At 32.8% G+C, this 24357-nt stretch overlaps 1 long non-coding RNA gene across 1 annotated transcript; it reads right to left on the bottom strand.

Moving 5' to 3' along the window:
* Positions 1–3786: 3786 nt before the first annotated feature.
* LOC123664509 lies at positions 3787–23609 on the bottom strand. The gene is made up of 3 exons (XR_006744832.1): positions 23527–23609; positions 10480–10484; positions 3787–3797 (listed from the first exon to the last, which is right to left on the bottom strand). It is a non-coding gene; the product is annotated as an uncharacterized LOC123664509 (long non-coding RNA).
* Positions 23610–24357: the final 748 nt, after the last annotated feature.

The following is a 24357-nucleotide window of genomic DNA, read 5'->3' on the forward strand; positions in this document are numbered from 1 at the left end:
CACGCAGCAATAATATTGCTATATTAACTAATGTTACGTAACAGCATTAATAGCTTAATATAATCCCTCAGTGTTTGATTTGTCGGTGTTATTCTATATATTAATACGTGAAGCAAAAACTTTGTACCCCTTTTTACGAAAAAAGCGCGGACGGCGGAGAATCAAATTTCGCACACTTATAGTTTATATAGAGAAGGAGTGCAGAATGATGATATATTTTACTTATGCATAAAATACATTGTGTTTGACACACACACACACGCATATACATACGAGTGTATACTCTTTTGTTCATTGTTGAAGTCTGTTGTCAAATTGATTTTTTTAAACGTACTTTATTTTAATCATTTTTTGGTTTTTTTTTTTACTTTTTAATTATGGTCGAGTTTTGACCACTGGCCGACCACTACTCTGTTTAATTACAAGACTTTATTTTGAAAGTTCAAACGATTCAAAAGTTCAAATTCCGCTAATGGTTAACGTACGTATCTCTGATATTAATAAAAACCATAAATAAATTAACAAACTACTCGTTTAAATTTTTAATTTATGCGAGTAAATATTAAACATTAATAAAATTATTACCTAAGTTCGCAGTCGAAGTGTTCGAGCGTTCGGAATAATTCATTCATAGCGCTATTGTTCGGATAATTGGTTCTATTTGCTCACGAAATTATGAATATTCTAACACAACGACGGAGATAAAATTGAGTCTGCTTATTAATTGGTACAAATAGAATTAGTACGTTTTAGGTGTACCTTGAATGGAATATTGGGAACGCGTCCCTTGGGCTTTAACATTTCTTGTATATAATGCTACTGTTCTTTGTATTTTGTTTTATATCTAATGAAGTATTTATTTCACAAGTTATGTCTATATGAATAAAAATTAATGTCTGAAATCGATGTATCTACGTGGATAAGTTTTGAGCAACTACAGCAAATTAGACATGAAAAAATTTTGGTATTTGTCAAGACAAGGTTTTTATAAAAAGAACTAGCTGACTCGGCAAACGTTGTCTTGCCGCTAAATGAAAATTTAGGGTTGTATGTATTTTTCAACGCCAAATCATAATAAAATAAATAATTTATCTAAAAATTAAAAAAAATTGAGGTGGACTGCCCTTAACATTTAGGGGGATGAAAAATGGATTTTGTTCGATTCTCAGACCTACCCAATATGCACACAAAATTTCATGAGAATCGGTCAAGCCGTTTCGAAGGAGTTTAACTACAAACACCGCGACACGAGAAGTTTATATATTAGATTTTTTTTTTCTAAAATGTCTCTGATATCATTGAAACGTCCAGCGGTTCACCTAGTATTAGGTAAAATAAAAAATAAATTATAATAAGATCTAAACGGATCAACGGATTTTGATGCGGTTTTCTTTGGTAAATAGAGTAATTCCAGAGGAGGGTTTATACGTATAATATATCCATAATATAGTAGTTTTGGATGTTTCTAATGTGATGTAAATAAACACATTTTTGCGCTTACATTGTAAATATTTATTTTATATTTTGTGTCAGCATTGCACCCGTGCGAAGCCGAGACGAGCCGCTAGTATTACAAAAACAAGCAGGAAAATATCTGAAATCAATGAAATGTTTAATTTTATTTCAAAACAAAAATGAATTTAATACATTCAAAATAAACTTTAACACGAAAATAAAAATAAAATAAAAACAAAACTATACACTAACGACAATTTTACAATTTGAATTGTATGATATAGGTAGAATTTCATTCAACAAATATATGATATAAAATAAGATCAGGCAAACACGAAATAGCAATATTGAGTCAATTAGTTAAAATTAAACAGCTTAATGTTGAAATGAACGTCAATACATTGAATGATATATATTGAACGCCATTTAGTATTACATTCTGCGATGTTTTTGAATACATTATGTATGATGTTAATGATTCACTGAATGTAAAATTTAATGGTACTTTGAAACTAATAGTAACTATTGATGCTATTCGTAAATAGGATGCATGTGATAAAATAAACTGTTATATATACATATAATAAAATGGTAGGAAAGTCAAAACTGTACATTGAATATCTTTTTAAAAGAATACTTGGGGTGTGATCTACAATCGATATCGAAGCCAAAAATATAGTTTTTAGAATTTTTAAATAGTTGTCTGTTTGTCTGTATCTATGTCCGGGATAAACTCAAAAAGTACCGCACGGATTTACTGTAAATTTGCCACGAATATTATTAAGAAGTCGGGTCAACATATAGGCTACATATTATCATGCTATCACCCACCGGGAACGAGCAGTGAACCTTTAGTTCCTCAACGCATTCTGTAACAACGTGTAACCTAACGACGCATATTTGAATGTTGTTATTATTATGTTAATAACCATGCTATATAAGCTAGCTTCACACTATAAAAATCACGCAATATAAGTAACTAAGCCAATAAACATAATTAAATGAATATAAGTAGACAAGACAATTTTAAAGCAGCGCCATCTATGAGATTTTTCTGTAGATATGAAATGTAAAGAAGAAACGTGTAAATGAATGTTATTTTAAAAGGTATAATCGTAGGTATTTTTGATGCTGTATAGCGTTCACTCAGACAACGTCGCGGGCAGCAGCTAGTATATAAATAAATTACTTTAGAACTATCGACCTCTGTCCGTCCATACTTTTTTACACGGTAAGTAATCACCTACATATCATATACTAAAGCCTAAACACGCTGCGTCTTATGGTATAAGCATAATTCCGATCGGTTCAGTAGTTTTCGCAGTATATGGAGCACGCTTACCTAGAAGTAGCCTATTCACTCGCGACTTAAAGATCCCCACACAGACGCTGGTAGAGAGTTCCATTCTTTAGCCGTACGCATCAAGAATGTACTAGCGAATCGCTTAGTACGTATAGTGGGTATGTCGGCAGTATATCCGAACAAAAAAACCGGCTCTCCATTTATTAGTATAGATAATTAATTATATTTGAAGCACGTAATAGTTTTACATTCTGGTAGTTTGATAGATCAAATATTAATATCGAAGAAAAGTTATTAGTAGTTTAGTTATTTTTATTGTTAATTATTTAAAGAGCGTTTGTCATCATTTAGCGTTTAATTATTTTGCAATAAAAACTTTTTTAAATATTATTGATTGATTAGTCAATTATGCTGTGTGGTTACAGCATCAAAGAATATAGCCACCCCGTCTCTTCCCGTGGGTCTCGTAAGAGGCGACTAAGGGATAACACAGTTCCACTACCACCTTGGAACTTATAAATCCGATCGATGACGGAATAACCATCCAAATACTGGCTTCGAAATACACCGGCCGAAGACGGGCAGCAGCGTCTTCGGTGCGACAAAGCCAGCTCTGCGGTCACCAACCCTGTGGTGACTATGGGCAGAACACATGAGTTCATGCCAATTTTGACGTCAACTTGTGGAGGCCTATGTCCAGTAATGGACTGCGAAAGGCTGCTGTGATGATGATGATGATGATTAGTCAATAAGTGACTCGTAGTCGTTGCATAAAAGAAACGTTACTGTGGGTGGTCACTTTACCTCCCATCAGTGCTATCTGACTCTCATAACCTTTTGATATGTGGTAAACAAATATTTTTTTTGTTATTTAGTAAATATAACTTATATTTTGTAATTATGGTTGAGCCAAAACCAACCGCTCTTGTGAAATGGTGCGAGTAGTTGCCTAAAACACCAACGGTTTGCGAGTTCGATTCCCGCTCGTGATTAATATTTGTATTTGTATAAATTTTCCTTTCCGGTTTGGATGTCTGTCCTTGTTGCTCTCCCCACTGTGCCTCGAAGAGCACGTTAAGCCGTCGGTCCCGGTTGTCATCATAAATACATGATATCGCCAACCCGCAGTGGAGCAGCGTAGTGGATTAAGCTCTAATCCTCCTACATGGAGAAAGAGGCCTATGCCCAACATTGGGATGTTAAAAGCTGAATGTAAATCATATTATTTAGGACAAATTTATATTAAACAATCTTATTGTTTTCTAATGTTTACGCGAATTTTACTCATTTAATGAAACCACTTTTTTCGGATTTTATCCCCCGGTCCGGTCCCATGGTCCCCCCGTGACCATGGTTGCTGTAAAGTATCCGAAACGTCGGGAATCAAAAGTTAATAATAAACTGCGATAAAATCCGAAAAAAGTGGTTTCATCAAACAATCTTTTAAAAACTTATAACTGTTGAGTTTTATGCCGATTCTTCTCAGCAGATTCTTCGTTTCGAGTTTGTGGCAGCGTCTCATTAATTACCTTATATTACAAAAAATTATACTTTGTATATAGAACAGTAATATAAATAAACGCTTTATTTGCATAAAATATATTTACAAAATAAAAGAAAATACTTTAAACTCAACGCCCCTCAGTGGGTTAAAGTTCTGTCAGGCATCCTGAATCTATGTCAAAAGCAAAAAATGGCTCAAACGCTTAACGGCTAAGTTGAAGTTAAGTGAAAAGATAAGTACATTCGCGTATTAAGTTTTTCTACTTTCCGCTTGAAGCGCTTTACACGTGCTCATACAAAAAACACAAACTTTAAAGAGACGTTAATAACTTGTTGAACATAAGCTTGTGCTTGACATTTTCTTTCATAATTTTACATATATACATACTGTTTTATTCAGTCTGGTTTATTTTAGTGTTATTTAGGTATATACAAACTGTGCCCCGCGGTTTTACCGACGGTAATTTGAGGGAAAAAAAGCCTATATTCTTCCTCAGTAAATATCCGATACAAAAATAATTTTTCAATTCCAATCATTATTACCACATTAGCTTTTTCAAGCAAACAGACAAACAAACTTTTTAGCTTTATAATAATATAATTGACATATATATATATATATAGCTGTTGGAAAGTATTAGATCGGCAATCATATCTGAAACTAAAACAGAACAACACCAAAAGTTAAAACAAATCAAGATGGTTATGATAATGCGTAGAGTACGTAGCCCAAAAGCGACAGTCTCAAGCTAGCACTGCTAACTAGTCTTTGTTTCAAGTTCACACGTTTTTATGTAGCGTGTGTAATGAAGTACATAAGAGAATTTACATATTTGCGCTGTCTTATCCGTAATAAAGTGTCCCGATGTACCTCATTTTCATTCTTGATCCTTGATTTTAGTAGTGTAGCGTACTCATAGATGTATAAACCTTTTACTCTTAACATAAAACCTCATTTGATTTGTATAATAAAAAAAATTTGGATATTATAAAAAAAATTATATCTTTTTAATTAGGCTCAATGTTTTTTTTTCTGTAATTTACTTTTTATGTCGTTTTACTCAATGAATAAAAATTTAGTGGAATAATAAAATAAATCATTTTGGGCCGTTGAATGTGAAGCGTTTGTTTATTTATTATTATTTTATTACACCTAATAAAAATACAGTCATCAATAACATCCTCACAATAGCAGGACCAAATAGAACATTAAAAGCTGAGCAAGTATCAAAATTTAACATACATCATTTCACGAGGGACCGATTCCAAAATACGATACAATAAAAAAATTATAAATAAGTAGGAGAAAATATTCCCCATCTTATCTGTGACACAAACACAACATCAATAAATCACTTGCCATAACATCTTATAGTCGCCATAACGGAGTAATATTAACGGGCCCAATCCAGCTAAGAAGTTTTCATTATATAAGCGAAAATTGTCCCAAGCAATAAGTTATAGGGTTCAAAGTATCTTGGCGAATGTATCCACTTAATGCAATAAATTTCTTATATAGAGGCATTCTATGCGCAGGCTTACATAGAATAAAATTATGTTTATTATTATTTATTTTTTTATGTTCAAGATTTTAGAGTGACTAGTATTAACGTATTTCCTAATCATGTCTCATACTTTCAGCCTTGTTATGATGTATCAATCTTCAAATGTATTTAACCGATTTAATATTACTTACAATACATAGTGCTGCTTAATATCGAAATATTTTTTAATTTGTTCAATCTATCTAGTGTTGCCCAAATTCAGTCTTGGTCTTGCAGTCTTGGTCTTGTTCTTGCGTTTTTGTGAGACCAAGACCAAGAACAAGACCGCGTATTTTTAGCAAGACCAAGACCAAGACTGACCGTGCAAGACTTGAGCAAGAACAAGACATAGCCTGCAAGACTCTTGCGTCTTGCAGCTAGGACTTAGCGCTATTTCACTGAGTAGTTAGGTGTAACAGTTCGGTGTATAGGTAGGTACGCTTAGGAATTCTATGAGACGCAAAAAACTGTATCAAAGAATATGAAAAACTGGACCATAATACCATAAACATATATACCATAAACCTACCATATATGGACCATAATACCATAAACATGAATACCATAAACATAGCGAATAAAAAAATATCTATTAAAATCAAACTGAGTGCATGCATAGTTATGTTTTAACCATCGGCACTTTGATAATGCGGCATCAAAGGTTTTGTACTTACTTCTCAAAGAAATTTGCCGCTTTTCTGAAGTACATGGTTATGATACACGCGCCGGCGGCTTCTTTTGAAATCTAAAACAATCGTTGCCGCCACGCCGAAATCATAACATTTGACACTATTTGATTGCCGCCATAGGGCGTAGGTATACTCATGCAAAATAATTTCGAATTTTAAGAGTACCTACAGGTGTTCCAAAGAATAAATAAGTTTCAGAGTGCTTAGAATGAAAATGAATACATTATACTGATCACGCAAGTAGTATTATGATTAGGATAAAATGGTAAGGATAGGTAGTAGATGTCATATTAATTCATTCTAGTAAGTATATATTATAATATTGATTACTTATATGGTTTTAAACTAATTACTTAGGTACTATTATTGTACATTTAGTCATTATATTTCTTAAGTTTTTACAAGAAAAAATAGCAAAAAGTGTTCAAATATCACCCGTTTAATAAATATTGTAGCCACTTTTAAATATACTTGAAACGTGTAAAAAAATTCTACAAAACTAATAAAATAATATAAAAAGCGTAGGTACTTACCTACTAATAAAATAAAAAGCCTGCGATAAGAGTTTTGTATTACTTACCAGCCCGAATATCTCTGAGAGAGATGATGAGAGTAAGTATTTACTAGCTGTGCCCGCGACTTCGTCCACGAGGAATAGTAACTTTTCATAGAGTCGGCACGTGGCGAGGCGGCGCGGTAGAAAGCAAGGAAACGTACTATAAATAAAGGAATTATTTTAATTCCAGTCATTTCCAATTGAGCTGTGCTTCGAGTCTAACTTAATAATTGTTTTTACTAATTCTCGTTGTTTTCTAAAAACGTATCACGTGTACAATTTAATATGAGTGACGAAGATTCAAATTATTCTAGTCCGAGTAACGAGAGTTTGAGTCACAGATCTAAAAGACCCAAAAGCAAATTTGAGGAGTTTTTCGAAATAATTCATGCATCCCAAACTGCCTTCTGTAAATTGTGCCAACATAAAAAGATTGAAATAAAAATGAAAAACAGAAACACTTCAGGCTTAAGGAAACATCTAATATCTTTCCACAAAAAGGAATCAGAAATATTTCTTCCTGTTAAACCAAAATTAAGTGGAGATATCACAAGCTTTTTAGTAACCGCTGGAAGAAGTGGACAGGTAAGAATATTTTTTTAACAGTTAAAAGAATTTTAACTCTGCGTAGCTATTCATGCGATACTTTCAAAAACGCCAGTAACTTACGTAAGTATTTTTGAGTTAGTGGTGTTTTCATCTAGGGGTGCGACATATTAAGTATGTAATTATCGTCTTAAATATTTTTTATAAACACCCATATTTTCATTTAATCGGCCAGTAACAACTAAGTACTTTATTTTGGTAAATTACAGTACAGTGCAACCTTAATATAACAAATATCAATTTAACGATTTTCTCGATTTAACAACAACAAACCTCCTCCTCTTATACGCTCAAACCTAGTATCTTTTAAATAATAACACAAGATTTATTGTTTTGTTTCAGTCGGAAAACAGCAGTGACAACATCACGACAGCTACAGTTGATTGGGTGGTGAAAAAATATCTTCCCTTCTCATTTTTCGATGACGAAGCTACACAAGTATATTTTCGATGTATTTGCCCTAATATGGTGTTTCCTAAAACGTCTACACTTAGAAGGAAAGTCAAAGAGCGATTTGAAGAGCTCCAATTGAATCTCAAGGAACGACTTCAACAATTATCATCTAAAATGTCTTTTACCATTGATGGGTGGACGTCAATTGCTGGTAGGAGTTACTACGGGGTTACTATTCATTATATAGACAACGAATGGAAGTATCAATCTGTAGTTCTTGATTTTATACCATCACGCGGTCGACATACTGGGGAAGATATTGCAACGATTTTCCATGAATGTTTATTGGAATATGGCATAATTGATAAAATACAAGGTATCACGGTCGACAACGCAACTGCAAATACCAAATTTATGTATGAACTGGGCAAACAGCTGCCGCCACACTTTGATTCAGACAATCAACATTTCCGGTGCTTTGCTCACATTTTAAACCTTGGTGTACAAGATTTATTAAAGACCTTAGCATTACACTGTGAGTCTGACACTAACGCGCAAGATCAGCAGTACGAAGACTATGCAGACGAAACTGAGGATGAGGAAGATGAAGAATCTGCACCAAATATTGCTGACTCGCGTACATCTGTAACAAAGTTACGCAGTATTTCCAGTAAAATAAAAAGAAGTGAGATAGTGAAGAAGAAGTTTCAGTCTGCTTGTGAAGCAGCTGGCGTGCCATCAAACCTAAATGCCATTCTTGACTGTCCAACGAGATGGAATTCCACACATGATATGATTGGATTTGGTTTAAAAGTGAGAGCGGGCATTGACATATTGTGCAGTTCTGTCACCGAATTAAATGATTTTCAAATCACAGCTAATGAATGGCAGGTACTCGAAAAATTACATAAATTTCTAATAAACTTTAAACTTTTAAGTACAAAACTTGGTGGAGACAAATATGTTACATTACCGCTAGTCATTGTATCATTCAATCTCTTGCTAGATAAAATTGAATCCATGGTAAAACAGTTAGATGAGAAACCTAATCGATCTGAAGTGGATGAAAGGCTCATTCTAGCTTTCCAAGCAGCTCGAGACAAAATGCTTAAACATTACAAGAAGAGCAACTGGATTTATTGTACTTCTTTAATTTTAGACCCAAGGCATAAGGCTCAGACTTTTGACCTGACAATGTGGGGGAAGCAACTTAAAACAGAAAGTCTGCGCAAGTTCAATGAACTTTATGAAGAATATAAAAGTCTACACTCACTGAACAAATCTCTGGAATTACCAGAAAAAGAAAATAAAGTATGTGATGAAGATGAAGACGTAATAGACTTTGATAAACTCTATGAATGTCCCTCGACGTCATCTGGATCTTGTCTTCAAGGCTTAGTGATAGACGAGTTGGAGGAGTACCTGAGAAAACCAAGAACTGCCAGCTCGGAAGACATTTTAGATTGGTGGAGGACGCATGAGACAGAGTATCCGATTTTATCGAAAATGGCCCGTGATTTTCTCTCAATACCTGCAACTTTAGTACCTGCTGAGAGGTTATTTTCTAAAGCATCATTAGTAATTAGAAAACATAGAAATAGGTTAAGTGATGAGTCAGCCAGATGGTTACATTGTATTAATTCTTGGTCAAAAAAATTGATATAAAGTATCATAACCTAATGATAAAGCTGTTGATTTGTGTTGTATTTTATTTTTTATTCAAATAAATGATAAATCGTAAAACTCTTTTATTAAATTTCTTATAAGTTGAGGGTTCAATCTCTTTCTAGACAGATAAGTATTGTTCTTTAAAATACAGTCAAGTTATTGTAATTAATTTGTTTTTTTACATGTTTTAGCAAATGTAAGCTTATAAATCATAAATGTTTATTAAGAAACAGTTACTTCCATGGAAAACGACATATAGGTCAGTTGATTTTTCGAATTTCTTATCAAATCTTCAGTTATTTATTAATCTGCTTGATCTTTACTATGGCTATGTTAATTCAAGCTCACAATGTTCCAATTCTAATACGTTTTTCTAAGATTTAAAGTAAACTTTAATAAATAGTAATAGACTAATAGGTAATTGCAAGACTTGCAAGACTCTTTCTGCAAGACCAAGACCAAGACCAAGACTGGGAGCGCAAGACCAAGACCAAGACCAAGACCAGGTGTATTGGCGCAAGACCAAGACCAAGACTGGCTAAGTCTCGTCTTGTTCTTGCATTTGGGCAACACTAAATCTATCCATAGTTTTATAAAGACGGGTAATAAAGAGGAGAAAAACATATGCTTAGATATTTCCCTTTTTTTTAGTTTTTAGCTTATAATTTAAATTCTTAGAGTAAATGTATATGTGGTCATTATTTTAAAACATTTTTAATAAACGAATATATTTAACACTTCATAATATTAAAACATTCGAACACCATCTTGTTTTCTTGTGACGTAATAAAACTACTTATAATTTCTACTTATATAAAAGATTATATTTATTCCATTTTATTACTGAAAATAAACGAATGTGATAAATTAAGTCAGGACTGTTTATGCTTCACATTTGAGCGTCATATTTTTCTTTTTTTTTCAAAAACTTCATTCTCTTATTATTTAAGACGTCAAAATTCAAATTGCTAACCTACTTGGTGACACCCAAGAGATATTCATGAAACAATATAGTATGTGTGGAAAGTACTAAACTTTGTAAAGTGACAAGTTCGTTTGAAGGAAGGCGTGTTTAAAGTTAGTACGCGTCCCCAAGTTACTTAATCTTTGACCACATGGCGCCTCTTGGGCGGCGTTCAGAGCAATATCATCTTTGGTGGCGCTCACTCCGGAAAATATACACGTGCTTTTACTACTAATTCCTATTGTACATACAAATTTATTTAAATATATTAAGTTTCTTTGACTGAAATGAAGTTTCTTTGAATGAAATGAAATGAAAACATTTATTTTGTCATAAGGTGATATACACACTTAACGAAAGTCAAAATAATGTCATTTACAAAAATAATAATACAATTAATTTAAAAAATAAAAAAAAAACTCGACAATAATAAAAGAAGGAGTATTAGAGTAGAAGAATTTTATGTATTAACCCTTTTACGTTTTCTCCTTTTGAAATATATGTCCCTTAGTAATAACTTAGTAATAACACTCTCCTGGTACGAAGGAAGTTCCTTCGGATATTATAGAAGCAACACAATTTGAAAAAAAAATGTATTATTATTATTTTGTTTGATTTATTTTATTTTACGGTATTTGTTACTTTCGAAAATACTAAATTTCCTAAATACTTTTATGTACTTAATTAAAACTAATCAACAAAATTAAAAAAAAAATAAGAACTAGAATATATATAAAATACAATTTTTTTTTTAAATTGTGTTACTTCTATACTATCTGAAGGAACTTCGTTCTTACCTGGTGTCCCATGACACCACATAATTTTATTATTTATAGTGTTTCTGTGTAAGTAAAGTAACTATTTAACTCTAAATATAAACCAATTATACCTCGAAAGATACATAGAGACAGCAAAAACCTAATAATACGATTTTGTTGGTATCCTTTTAGTTCGTAACCATAAAAATATCTCCCATTTAGTAATCAAAAAACGCTGACCAGAAGGCTGTCCTAATTAGGCGGTGCGATGAAAAACATTTTCTGCAACGATGAGCCATCAATTGGGGATTATGGGTGAGATTTAGATTACACGACTTGAACGATTACGATACGATATAATACTTAAAATTATTGACAAAGTCGTATTGATTAATATTTAAAGAAACTGGAACATGCATCAAGGTTTAATATGTTAAAGTTTTTCGTCATTCGTGGTATCTTTTCCAAATTTACGAAACTCTAATCCCTTTTTCAAATATGTTAATGTCGATCAGTCGTCGAGCCTTTCTAATCGCAATCACTACGAAGATAGAACAATATTTCATAACTAATAATATTTTATATATAATAGATAACTCGGTGAACTTCATATACAGGGGTTACTTGTATTTGTGAAAAATATGGACAAAAGATTTTCTGAACGCACTTGTAAATATTTAACAACAAAGTGACGATTTTTTTGAGAAAAGACATCAAATGTTTCTCAGCTAGGAATATTTAGTATGGAAAATTATATTTTCATTTTTACTCTTTCCCGTTACTTATTATTTATGTTTCTCACCTTTTAAACCTTCCCTGAACTTCCACAAATGTTAGCCAAATCGGTCCGGCCATGCTCGATTATTAGCGAGACAAACGAAAAACAATTATTCTTTATATATAGTAATTTTATAAATATATAATCACTCAATATTTTTTTATTATTTCTAGATACAAAAATTTCACATTTTGTTCATAATGTTGTGTAATATATTGTTTATATTTTTATATTCAACCTAACATAAATGCTATTTACTCTTTTATTCAATAAAATATTGAAAAATGTCAAACAGTGTCGTCTAGTGTAAAAGACCTTCACGTAATCTTCAGAAAATTGCCTATTACATAGAAAAAGAAAATTAGGAATGTCTTGGTATGTGTTTACTGCATCTACTAATCGTCGAAAAATATCCATATCTATTACAGACTATTAACACTGTTTTTCATTACAATTTAATAATTATTATGTATACATATAATACATACTACATATTAATGAAAAAGTGTGTATGTGCAATTCACACACGGCAGAAGAGAAACTTCTGAAAAGTCGTAGGAAGAGCGTTGCGATTTGTTCTACCAACGATGATCACGGTAATTTTTTCATCGACCTACGTTGTATTATACACACACACACACACACACACACACTTTTCACAGGGTGTATTGCGTTTAATGATTTTAGTTTTATTCAAAAGCTGATAATTGTCTTATTGTCCCTATTTAAATTAAGAGCTGATGACTCATTTTTGAGTAACCTTTGATAACGCGTATTTACTTCTGTATTTTTTCATTTACTTACGTTATATTACTTGTCGATGTAATTAGGAGTCGGTTTATTCAGTTTTAAAATTTGCTCCAACGGACTATTCAATACATAACATACCTATTATATATTCGTTCTTTTATCTATACAACAAATATTTAGTTAAAGAGCCATAATGCTTCCGTAGGTTATAATTTATCACCTTACCGTATATCCGCGGAATAAATAATAAAGGCGCAAATCCCTGTGAGGAATATAGAACGCTACCGGTACGAATTTCGTATTCGCTATCCAACGAGTTAGAATCGTACCGAGCGACACCAGAAGCTTTGAACTTTGTATTATTTATGACTGTTTTATGGATGGTCGTACGAATTTTTGTTACATGCCTGTCTGGAAATGAGGTTTTATTTAAAAGGTAATTTTCTTTGTCAATGTTTGTGTCATATGAATATGTGTGTACCGTGTAAAAAGTAAAAATACTAAAAATCGGTGTCCGTGTTTGTTAACATGACTGTGTGTGTCTGTATTATAATTGCGCTTCAGCCTGTAATGTCCCACTGCTGGGCTCTTTCCCCATGTAGGAGAAGGATCCACTACGCTTCTCCAATGCAGGTTGGCGAATATATTCCCTACGGTGAGTAACGATCGCTATCAGGTGTACATGATAACAACCGGGACCGACGGCTTAACGTGCTCTCCGAAGCATATTATAATGTAACAAATATATAGAAAATAGGGATCGCTGTATTTTAGTTTAAGGGTGAATCTATTGTGGAAACGGTTTCGCTCGTCTATATACAAATACATACTAAAAACCATTTTTATTTCTAGTCTAGGATTATTTATTGCTAGACATTTTCTTGCGTTGCTGGAAACAAGTGATTGTTGTGTGTACTTTTAGCGGTTACAGGTTCATGGTTGTTAATGGTTTCTCAGGGTTTCGGATGACTATCAACAAAACTAAAACATGACATTTATATAAAATTCATTCATCTAACAGTCAGAAAGACATGATAACCTCTCTCATGTCAGCTATACGAAGTTGTCGGTGAGAGATCACTATTAGTAATAAGACCGCCTTTGCTGGTTTATACATTAAAATCTTGTTATTTTCTTTAATGTAACTAAAAATGCACAACAAAGCATTTTTTTATACGAAAAGGACGGCAAATAAGCGTATGACTCACCTGAAAGTAAGTGGTTACTGTAGTCTATCGACAATTCAAAAGCGAGTTGCCGCCTCTACCCCCAACCCGCCCCAGGATCTCTGGCCACCTTACTCATCGCTGGAAAACCTCACTTCTTAGGAACAGTATTATTTAGCTGTGATCGAAAATAAATAAATAAATGAAATATAGTTCTGAAAATAGAGTGATTACCGAAGTTCAAAGCTTTATAGATAGCACGAAAGCTGTCGATATCAGGTGTAAACTTTCACCCGTGACGCGGGCTCCATCGGGAATGGAGCCCGACGCGTTTAGGATTCCGCCAAATGGAATATAAAACCCTCGAATTTGAAACTGGAACTTCGTTGGCTAAATACGGAATATCGTGGAGTTTATTTCGAATTTCTGTACACAATTTCATATAATTGCGATTGTGTATTGTTTTATTTGTTTTTTTTTTTTTTTTGTAGCGTTAACATAAACAAACAGCGAAAACCGATTAAATTACACAAAAAAAAATTTGGTTATATTTAACAAATAAGAATTAATTTTAAATTGCCATCATATGGTTAAGTAAAAATACATTTTAAAGCTTATTCAGCTAAGTCCATTTTTGTTTGTAAAAGAATTTTTAACAGGAGACATTGAAGAACAGTACAATCAGACCACTTTAATCGATTTCTTCAATCACTCGACTAATTACGATTCGTGAGTCTGAATCTAAAATTGTAAATGATTCTGATTTTCTCCATTGTTTAAATTTTCTATGCTTAAATACATCGAATTAAGCTCCGGTTTTTCCTACGTGAAGAAAAATGTCTATGTATGTGATATAAATGAATAAATACTAGCTGATACAGCAAATAAAAAAATATATTTTTTGCAATATATGAAAAAACAAACCGGATTTAAAACCTCTTAGAATCTTGAAATGTTTAACCGTGTACTGTAAGCAATTTAATTTAATTCATTGCAAGACACTGCAATTCATAGTATTTATCATTCTGTTTACCTAACCGTGTCCTAATCCCGTAAAATACACATGTCACTTACTAAAAATAACTGTAGCAAAAGATAATATTCTAAAAATTATTATATTTAAGCATTTAAGCTTCGACTTCGTACAACAGAATAGAGAATGAACATTAATTATACTATTAACATCACCTCTAGAATGTAAATAAAATGTACACTAGAATTTAAGTTAACCCTCCATGAATACAATAGGAGAAGTACAAGTTTTCAAACATTTTTTAAGCATTGATTGCTATGACAACGCTTGCTTTTGTATGTGTTTCCAGTGTTCATTCCTTGTCTTGTTACTTGTAAGCATCTCATTAATTAATTTATTTTTCTTTATTGGTTTACCAACAACTGGTAAACTAACGGTAATAAACGAGTGCACAATTCCTTAAAGGTAAACCCCACATGCAAGATTAACAAAAATGAATTGTTGTTACTTTAACATATTATTAACATAATAAATAACTTTAAATTTACTCCACTTATTACAATTTTTGTTATGTTATTTTTTTTTTTTTTTTTCATGATGGTCCGTTAACCATCACAGGCGAATATTTTAAATATAAAATAAATCGAGCACACGAAAGACTCAGTGTCAGCCTTGATAGGAACTTTGACGTGGTGTCAAATCACGCGTTTTGTCCTTTAAGCCATATTAGCTCTTGTACAGCATTGAATTCCAAAGTAACAAATTTTTTGTCTGCCGCCCATACATAATGGATTAAGTTTAAATTGGTTTCCTTACTAGTACACGATATAGAATCCTTGTTGGTCTCCCCATCATGCCTCGGATAGCACCTAACGATATCGGCCCTGAATGTAACCATAGACACCAGGTGGCAATCCTTACTCATAGTAGTTATTATATCATCATCATCATCATCACAGCAGCCTTCGCAGTCCTCTACTGGACATAGGCCTCTACAAGTTCACGCCAAAAATGGCGTGAACTCGTGTGTTTTGCCCATACCACCTGGTCACCACGCTGGGCAGGTGGATTGGTGACCGCAGGGCTGGCTTTGTCGCACCGAAGACGCTACTGCCCCGTCCTCTGTCTTCGGCCTGTGTATATCAAAGTCAGCAGTTGGATACTTTTTAAGTTCCAAGGTAGTAGTGGAATTGTGTTATCCCTTATTCTTAGTAATATATGTATATCAGCAACATCGCAGTGGATCAGCATAGTAGATAAAGCCGATGTCCAGCAGTGGAATATTACAAGCTGAATCAACCAAATCGAAAAATCAAGCAAAGGCTGGTATAATTAAAAAAGATTTAGAGATCCTTACTTAACAAAACTTAAAAGCATCAAAGCATAACATAAGTTCTGAGTATAATAATTTTGACATTATTTTTATATAAATATTTGTATATATAAAACGCTTTAAAGGTATCACGCTCTTAAGAATAATCTAGAACACTCGTCCTACATATAAATGTTAAATCATAACAGAAACTCAGCGTAGACAACGTGTGCCACCTCGAGCGATCGTGCTTTGAACTTAAATGTAGCTTTTGAGTCATTTAATATTTTATTCTGTCGTACAATATAATATATATCATTTTATATTACAAAACAATTCTAACATAAAAGCGTGTTTATGCTTCCATTAAAAAGAAAAGTCTACAAAGTAATAATGTCACAACGAGTGCCATATAATGTGTTTGTCAACTTTGTTGTCGGTATCAAAACAAAATAAGTTAAGGATCAAATGAAAATGCCTACTATATGCCAAATATCACAATTAGCATCAACAATTTTACTTATTTAGGGCTTACTGTGGTTGTCATTTTTAAATTACAATATTTTGGAGACGTTGTATACGCAATGGAGACCATGATGACAGGTTTGTGGTCCGGTGGCGTCATCATAAAATATACTAAAAGTCTACGATTTTATTTTTATGTTACCCACACATTAGGAGTTCTAAACATTTTTGAATATCATATCAAAAATTGACCGCTCCAGCGGGGTTCGAACCCGCGTCTCCGACTGACCGTGTCGGCGCTCTAGCCAATTAAGCTATGGAACGATGCACCCGCTAGTTCGAAATTTGTGATATGATGATTTTTATATTCGGTTTAAGCAAACCGTGGCGCCGTCTATAGTGAGCTCTTTACAGAAACCCGTAACTATTCAAAGTTTCATATTACCATGAAAATCTTTGACAGGAGATGACAGCATGCTATTTTTAATATCTACGATTTTATTAGTAATAATATTATTACGATTTTAGTAAAAATATTTTATTTAAAAATGTTTAGAATTCCTAATGTGTGGGTAACACAAAAATAAAATGGAACATCCATATATTTCGTGATGTGAAATTTCACTAGTCGCCTGAAGATTTGATGAAATTCAATCTTAAGTCTGCGTGTAAACGGAACCAGGATATCGAATTTGTCAATTTCAAAGGGCACCAGTGGCAAAAATTATGAATAAACTCCGTGCACCTACTGCAAAACATGACTTTTCATATTTTATTTTGAAGCTCTTTATCACAAGCAACGTCAACATTCTTACTTAACTTAAAAGCCTGTCAGCAAACTATGAACTCGAATTTTTGTGTTTTTCTGTAACTTTAGATTTAGTTTATGTTGCTTATATCTTAAAAAAATATTTTATCTATACGTACGTACGCACCAACCATAACATCGTTTGCCTACGTTCATCGATTTTCTAGAAATAGACCTTGAGCACGAACTTAAAACCATTGCGGTTCAACGCTACCACATTCCAGCGATTGCCAACGACCTGCTAAAGGTTGTCCTCCTGGTAGAGGATCTGCTGAAATTCCACTCCACTTTCAGTACGATTTGCCATTCTAGCTCCTTGGGATTCCAACACCTAGACATTTTAGCAACTAGTTCTTACATCCAAGAGTATATAACATATTAGCATTCATGTTCACGACCCTTGAACATATTAAAACTATAGCAATCATGTCGATTCCTATAGTTCTTCTACGACTACCCTCATTTTTGTTTTTGAAGCAGATTCCTGTCCACATTGCTGCTTGATTATTATTTATATGTTGGTATTGATTATCATGAAACAGAAGGGACATACTCCATTTAATTATTTTTCCCGTTTTCCTCAAATTTATAAATAATGCGAATACTCCATCAAAATTTTGCAATAAATAAAAGCATTGAGTGTCTAACTTTTACGCTATTTTTGTGACATATATACCATTAAATACAGTCAGTGCCTTATCTACCCAAACAAAAAAATATATTATTTACAATATATGGATTTATATATAAATATAAATATTATTATCAAACTGATACTCCGACATCACTTCTAGTTTACCGCCAAATTGCCAGTTTGCGGAAACGTCAAGTGTCTTTCAATTCGAATCGACAGGATGGGGTTAATTAACAAGCGAGACAAACATATAAAGATTTACCGAGCTAGTAAGAGATAGAAAATGTTTGGTAGCGTCAACTAATTAAAAAGTGAGACAGATATATACAGACGCTAAATGTAAGAACGGGAGAGATAGCTCTCTAGTTCCAATTCCCAGCCGATACTGTCTAGTTGAGTATGCGATCTAATTTGACGTACGGTTTATTGTTGACGTTAATTGTTACTTTTTAAAGTACATAGTACTATATAAAAGGGTTCTACTTTCAAGTTCTTTTTTTAAATTTGTTTTTACTTTTTTATTGCGTTTGTTAAAAAGATTTTTATGACAAAAAATTTAAAAATCAAATCAAATGATTAAGTAATTGAAAGAAAATATATACAAAAATGTAATAAAAATTGTTAGCGCAGTTAATAAATAATTGGGTTATTCAATTCATTTCAACTAGCCGACAAACGACAAATTAGTTTCAATCACTATACTTTATCTGTCCTTTCTCCTGCCACCCTTTTCTTAGAAGAAAAAATACCTAAAGCCATTTTAGATCCATGTAGATAAATTACTTTTTAACGGTTTCAGATCATTTAGTTAAGGTAGGGTTACAAGGGTTAAGTTAATGATAAAATCCTCTTTGAATCAACTTTTAAATTTCTTGTTGCTGTGCCAAGGCCCTCCTACAGGAAGGCACTCATTATAGGAAAGAGTTGTAGCTAAATTAACGTTGCTCGAGTGTAGCTTGGAGGACTATTTCCCTACTATACGTGTCATTATCTCTTACTTATCTAATATCTATGATAATAACCAGGACCGATTGAAACACGTCTCTCCGAAGCACCGTAGATAAGAATAGTCTGAAAAACAAGAATTGAACAATTGGCCATTACTCCTGGTACAACCAGAACGGTTATCAAAAGCTTGTTTAAGTTCAAAAAACGACTTCAGTTTAATAAAATATGTAATTACGACAATTAACTACTTTAAATGTGTAAAAATGCATTTTACTAAGAACTCCAACGTCTTTTAGCCAATGACAGTTCGCCGCAAGGTTCAACAAATGAGACTTTTCAATATTTATTTAATAAATATTCGAGACGGCAATCAGACCTAAACTCGGGGCGACGAAACTTGGAGCTCATTACTATATTGGATGAGGCAACGGCGATGAAAAGAACAGAATTAATAATAATTTGACGAGAAGTTGACGTATGACTGGCACATATTTGTATGGGTCATATAAATGTATGTCGGACTCCGAAATTCAATATGTTTCCTTAAACCCTCCCAACGTTGACTGTGGCATGTTGTTATACTTAGCTGTATACAAACGAGAAACATAAGATTAAACTCCATAAAGTATGTACCATATACAAGTTAGAATTACAAATTCACCTATTGATTCTTTTCACAATATAATTGAGAGAAAAAAAAAAATTGGTTGCCTGTAAAGTCGGTATATGGGCGAAAGTTTTACGTGACAACGACTTTGAGTGGTAAAATAATTTTAATGTGAATATTCATTCGTATAGTAGGAAGAAGGATGAAATAATAGTAACAATTTAAAACATTTATTTATACAAAGAATTATATTTAAAACATTAATTTATACAAAGAATCTCGCATTGAATTTCATTCACTTTTTATGTGATGTCTCTCTCGCTCTTAGGCGGGCTAACCATGCCCGAGTGGAAGGGACGCGTGCCTCTCACTCGCTCTCATTGTGAGCGCATAACGTGAGCGGAGCGTAACGCAGTTTCTTGAAGTGTCACCCGGCAAACCAATTTATAAGACGTTGTCACGTCAAAAAAAATATGCTTGGTTCCTATTTGACTGTGTTTGTGAGACAGACAAAGGATAAATACTTAAACTTATAGTTAATTTATCTAGTATTCTTGAAACATTGCAGTCATATCCATCGCAACTGCCATCGGCTTGATTAAGCCTGCGTAAAAATTCGCAGCCAATACCAGAATATGGTTTTAGTTAGCGCATTTGTTTTTTGAAGAAAACTAACATTTGTGAATATTTTTCAAATAGTAAATAAAAATATGGAATTAAGATACTATTATCCATTCGATTCACAGATTATTTGCAATTTTACTTGAACTAACACTTGTGTAAAAAGCAGACAAAATAAATATACCATAGGCATCTGAGTCTAAGATTCTTTTACCCGGCTGTAGTACATTAACAGCCTAATTCATTTATTTTCGTCTTGGGTAGCTTTGGTTTTTAGATACATACATATATCCTTCTCTTCTAGATGTTTTTGGAAATATGCGCCGATCTTTAAATAAAAATATTTCATTAAAAACAAAAATGTACCTATAAAAATGTAGTAGGATCGCTTGATTAAACAAACATCCTTTTTGGTTAGGTATTTTGGATTAAAATACGACCAATAATAATATATACTATTATACATTATGTAACATTACACATATAGTAACATCTTTTGCCAATTAATTTTCATGATGACAGAATATATACAAAGAGTTATTATATATATCTACAAAGAGTTAATGATTTATTGCTTAATTTGTTGATTTGTTGATTGATATTTGCTAAATAGCAGTAAGTAGTACTTGCTACCACTCCTATATGGAGAGAATTGAGAGTAGAGACGATACTCTTACATGGAAAAAGAGGCCTATGTTTATATTAATAATAATACCGTATCCGAATCGCAATATAACTCCGAGCGTAAGGGGGAGAGAACTCAAATTAGCTGAATGCGAAATACTTGCAAAATCAACTGTGCCTTTGACGTCTTCCGTCTGCCTCTTGCCAAATACCCGCTAATAGATATATTTTGTTTGCGATCGGCTCTTTTTACGTCGTTATCTTAACGAACTACGCTCCATTTTGTTCGATAGTTTCGAAAGTCTTACGAAAGTTTGAAACGGAAAATTTTTCAAACGAACTCACTTTAAAATGTTTACATTACGCTCGTCGTCAAATTGGAACGTTTTTATTAGAAAAAAATATCTTGCACAAATAAAAATATCATTTACTTTTTTTTTTGCTTAAGTTTATCTTCTATATCTAGCAATATTATGTAATTAATACAAAATAATACAAAATATAATGACATTAATGTGTGTTCAAAGCTGTTTACATTTTTGAAGCCCTGAAGCCTTTGCTAACTAAAAATTTAATTGTATTTTTTTTATTGGGGTAGGGCACAACAGGATGTATTATCTTGCTTATAATCTGGAAAAGTCCGACCGGGGATGTCCCTAAACCTTACTGAAGAACACACACATCTAAATAACGGCAGTCGGCAATAGGGTTGCGAGGCTTCTGGTGTTGTAGACGTCTACATGTGTCCACTTACCATCATTTTTACCAATAAAAAAATAGTTATAAAATAAACTTCTTTGATTGGTCCTTATTTATTTTAAAAAAAAAATTAAAACAAAAAACGGTTTTAATTTCAATCAAAACTTTTGAACAAAAATAATATAATTTAGTCAAAGCTTTACAGCTCGCTCACATAAGAATTAAAATCATTAAATTCACACTAAACTTAACACGAATCCGCTTAAAGAGTTCAACAAACAATGTTATTAAATTAAATTTATAATTTTCCATAACTTTTCAACACAAAATGAAATATAAACATAAATTTATAAAAGCAATAACACGAAATTTCGTTAGAAATAAGTCGTAATACTTGTATACTTTGACAAATATGACATCATTTTTCCTCGAGAACCGCCAAAGTATAAAACTCTTGAACCTAACGACTAAAAGGAACATGTGTAAGAATTTTTACCAATTTGTTACTGTTGAAACGCTTTGAGTTCTTAGTCGGAGAACTGGTCTTTAGTAACGACATATATTTTATTTTGAGAAATTCCGAAACTAAAAGAAATTTCAGTAAAAAAGTATTTATCGAGAATTAATGAAAATAGTAGTGACGAAAGGTTCATTATCGTTCGATTACTGTCCTATGTAAATATTTGTATTTATTATACGCGTTGGCGCAACAGTTACAACACTGGTTTGTAACTGTTGCGTTGGCGTTTGCGGGTTCATCATTACAGCCTATACAGTCCACTGCTGGACATAGGCCTCCACAAGTTTACGCCAAAAATAACGTGAACTCATGTGTTTTGCCCATAGTCACCACGCTGGGCAGGCGGGTTGGTGACCGCAGTACTGGCTTTGTCGCACCGAAGACGTTGCTGCCCGTCTTCGGCCTGTGTATTTCAAAGCCAGCAGTTGGATGGTTATCCCGCCATCGGTCGGCTTCTTAAGTTCCAAGGTGGTTGTGGAACCTTGTTATCCCTTAATCGCCTCTTACGACACCCACGGGAAGAGAGGGGGTGGCTAAATTCTTTAGTGCCGTAGCCACACAGCACAAGTTTATTATAATATGGTCATATTTAAATTTCATCGAGATCTGATTACAACTATTAGAGTAATCTCTGATAATGCGTATACTATTTTTTCATCTACCTACGTTGTTACTTATAGATATAATTGAAGTCGGTTTTCTTTTCGTTTACCTGCAAACACAATTATAGGGAATATATCCGCCAACCTGTATTGGAGCAGCGTGGGGGATTAAGCTTTGATCCTTCTCCTACATGGGGAAAAAGGGCTATACCCAGCAGTGGGATACTACATGCTGAAGCGATATAAATAATTGTTTCTGATATGAAATCTTTTCGTGCATTTCCCCTCTATTTATATATCTATTAAATATATATTTATGAATTATCTTTTGCAGATTAATATCTGCTGCTAAATTTACAATTTTATTTATCTGACTGAATACTAACTATACAATTGATATTAATAAGGCGTTTTGTAATGATTTATTTATTTTATTTAGTTTTGCTAGTAGTTGATACATTTCATTGATACATAACAATGTTAATTTTATTAATACCCAAATTTCTAAATATACAACCATATTAAAGCAAACACGACATGTAAAATTATCGTGTTAAAGTAACAATAACAATAAGAAAACAGTCCTCCCGTGACCATGGTTGCTGTAAAGTAGCCGAAACGTCAGGCATGTATAAACCCTAATAAACGGCGATAAAATATGAATAAGCTGTTTCACTAAAGTTTCTATAACCATTATAATGAGTGAAATTCGCGTAGACATTAGAAAACAATATAAGAAAACTGGATCAAACAGTAACAAATACTCAGAGAAAAAAAGCATAAATTAAAAAAATGGTAATATTTTTTTTTATTATTTTGAAGTGCCAAATAGTAACATATTAAGAATAAAATAATATCAAGATTAACGTACAGTTTAATTAAGCTAGTTTTATATTGTATCAAATTAAATCCGTAAAATTTACTAGAACATTCATCAATGGAACTTAATTCATAAAACGAACTCAAATTAAACTAAACTAAGTCCAATCAAGATACATCAATATGAAGTAATTAGTAAAAACAAATTAAATAATATTAAACTTACTAAGTGAAACCAAATTAAATTAATACAAATAAGACCAAATCAAGTTGTCATTAATCAAAACAAATTAAATTAACTCCTTGATCCTTTGATCCTTAACTTTAGCAACTTCTGACAGGTTCAAAAAGTATAGTACTGGTTTCAAATAGAGCTGTGTTCCTTTGGTGAGTAAGGTAGCCAGAGCTCCCATATATGCACTATGATGACAGTCGAGGCAAAATTGGCAGCAAGCTCACCCAAATTTCTTATAAATCATCAAATGACTTAATTTTTTATAATATTATACGATAGTATAACTCATTTTATTTATATTCCGTAATTCGTCGCTGAGCTCTTCGCCTACGCGGTACAAACTCAAAGCCCACGGGG

The sequence above is a fragment of the Melitaea cinxia genome, chromosome 22 (genome assembly GCF_905220565.1).
Source record: "Melitaea cinxia chromosome 22, ilMelCinx1.1, whole genome shotgun sequence".
NCBI classification, from domain to species: Eukaryota; Metazoa; Arthropoda; class Insecta; order Lepidoptera; family Nymphalidae; genus Melitaea; species Melitaea cinxia.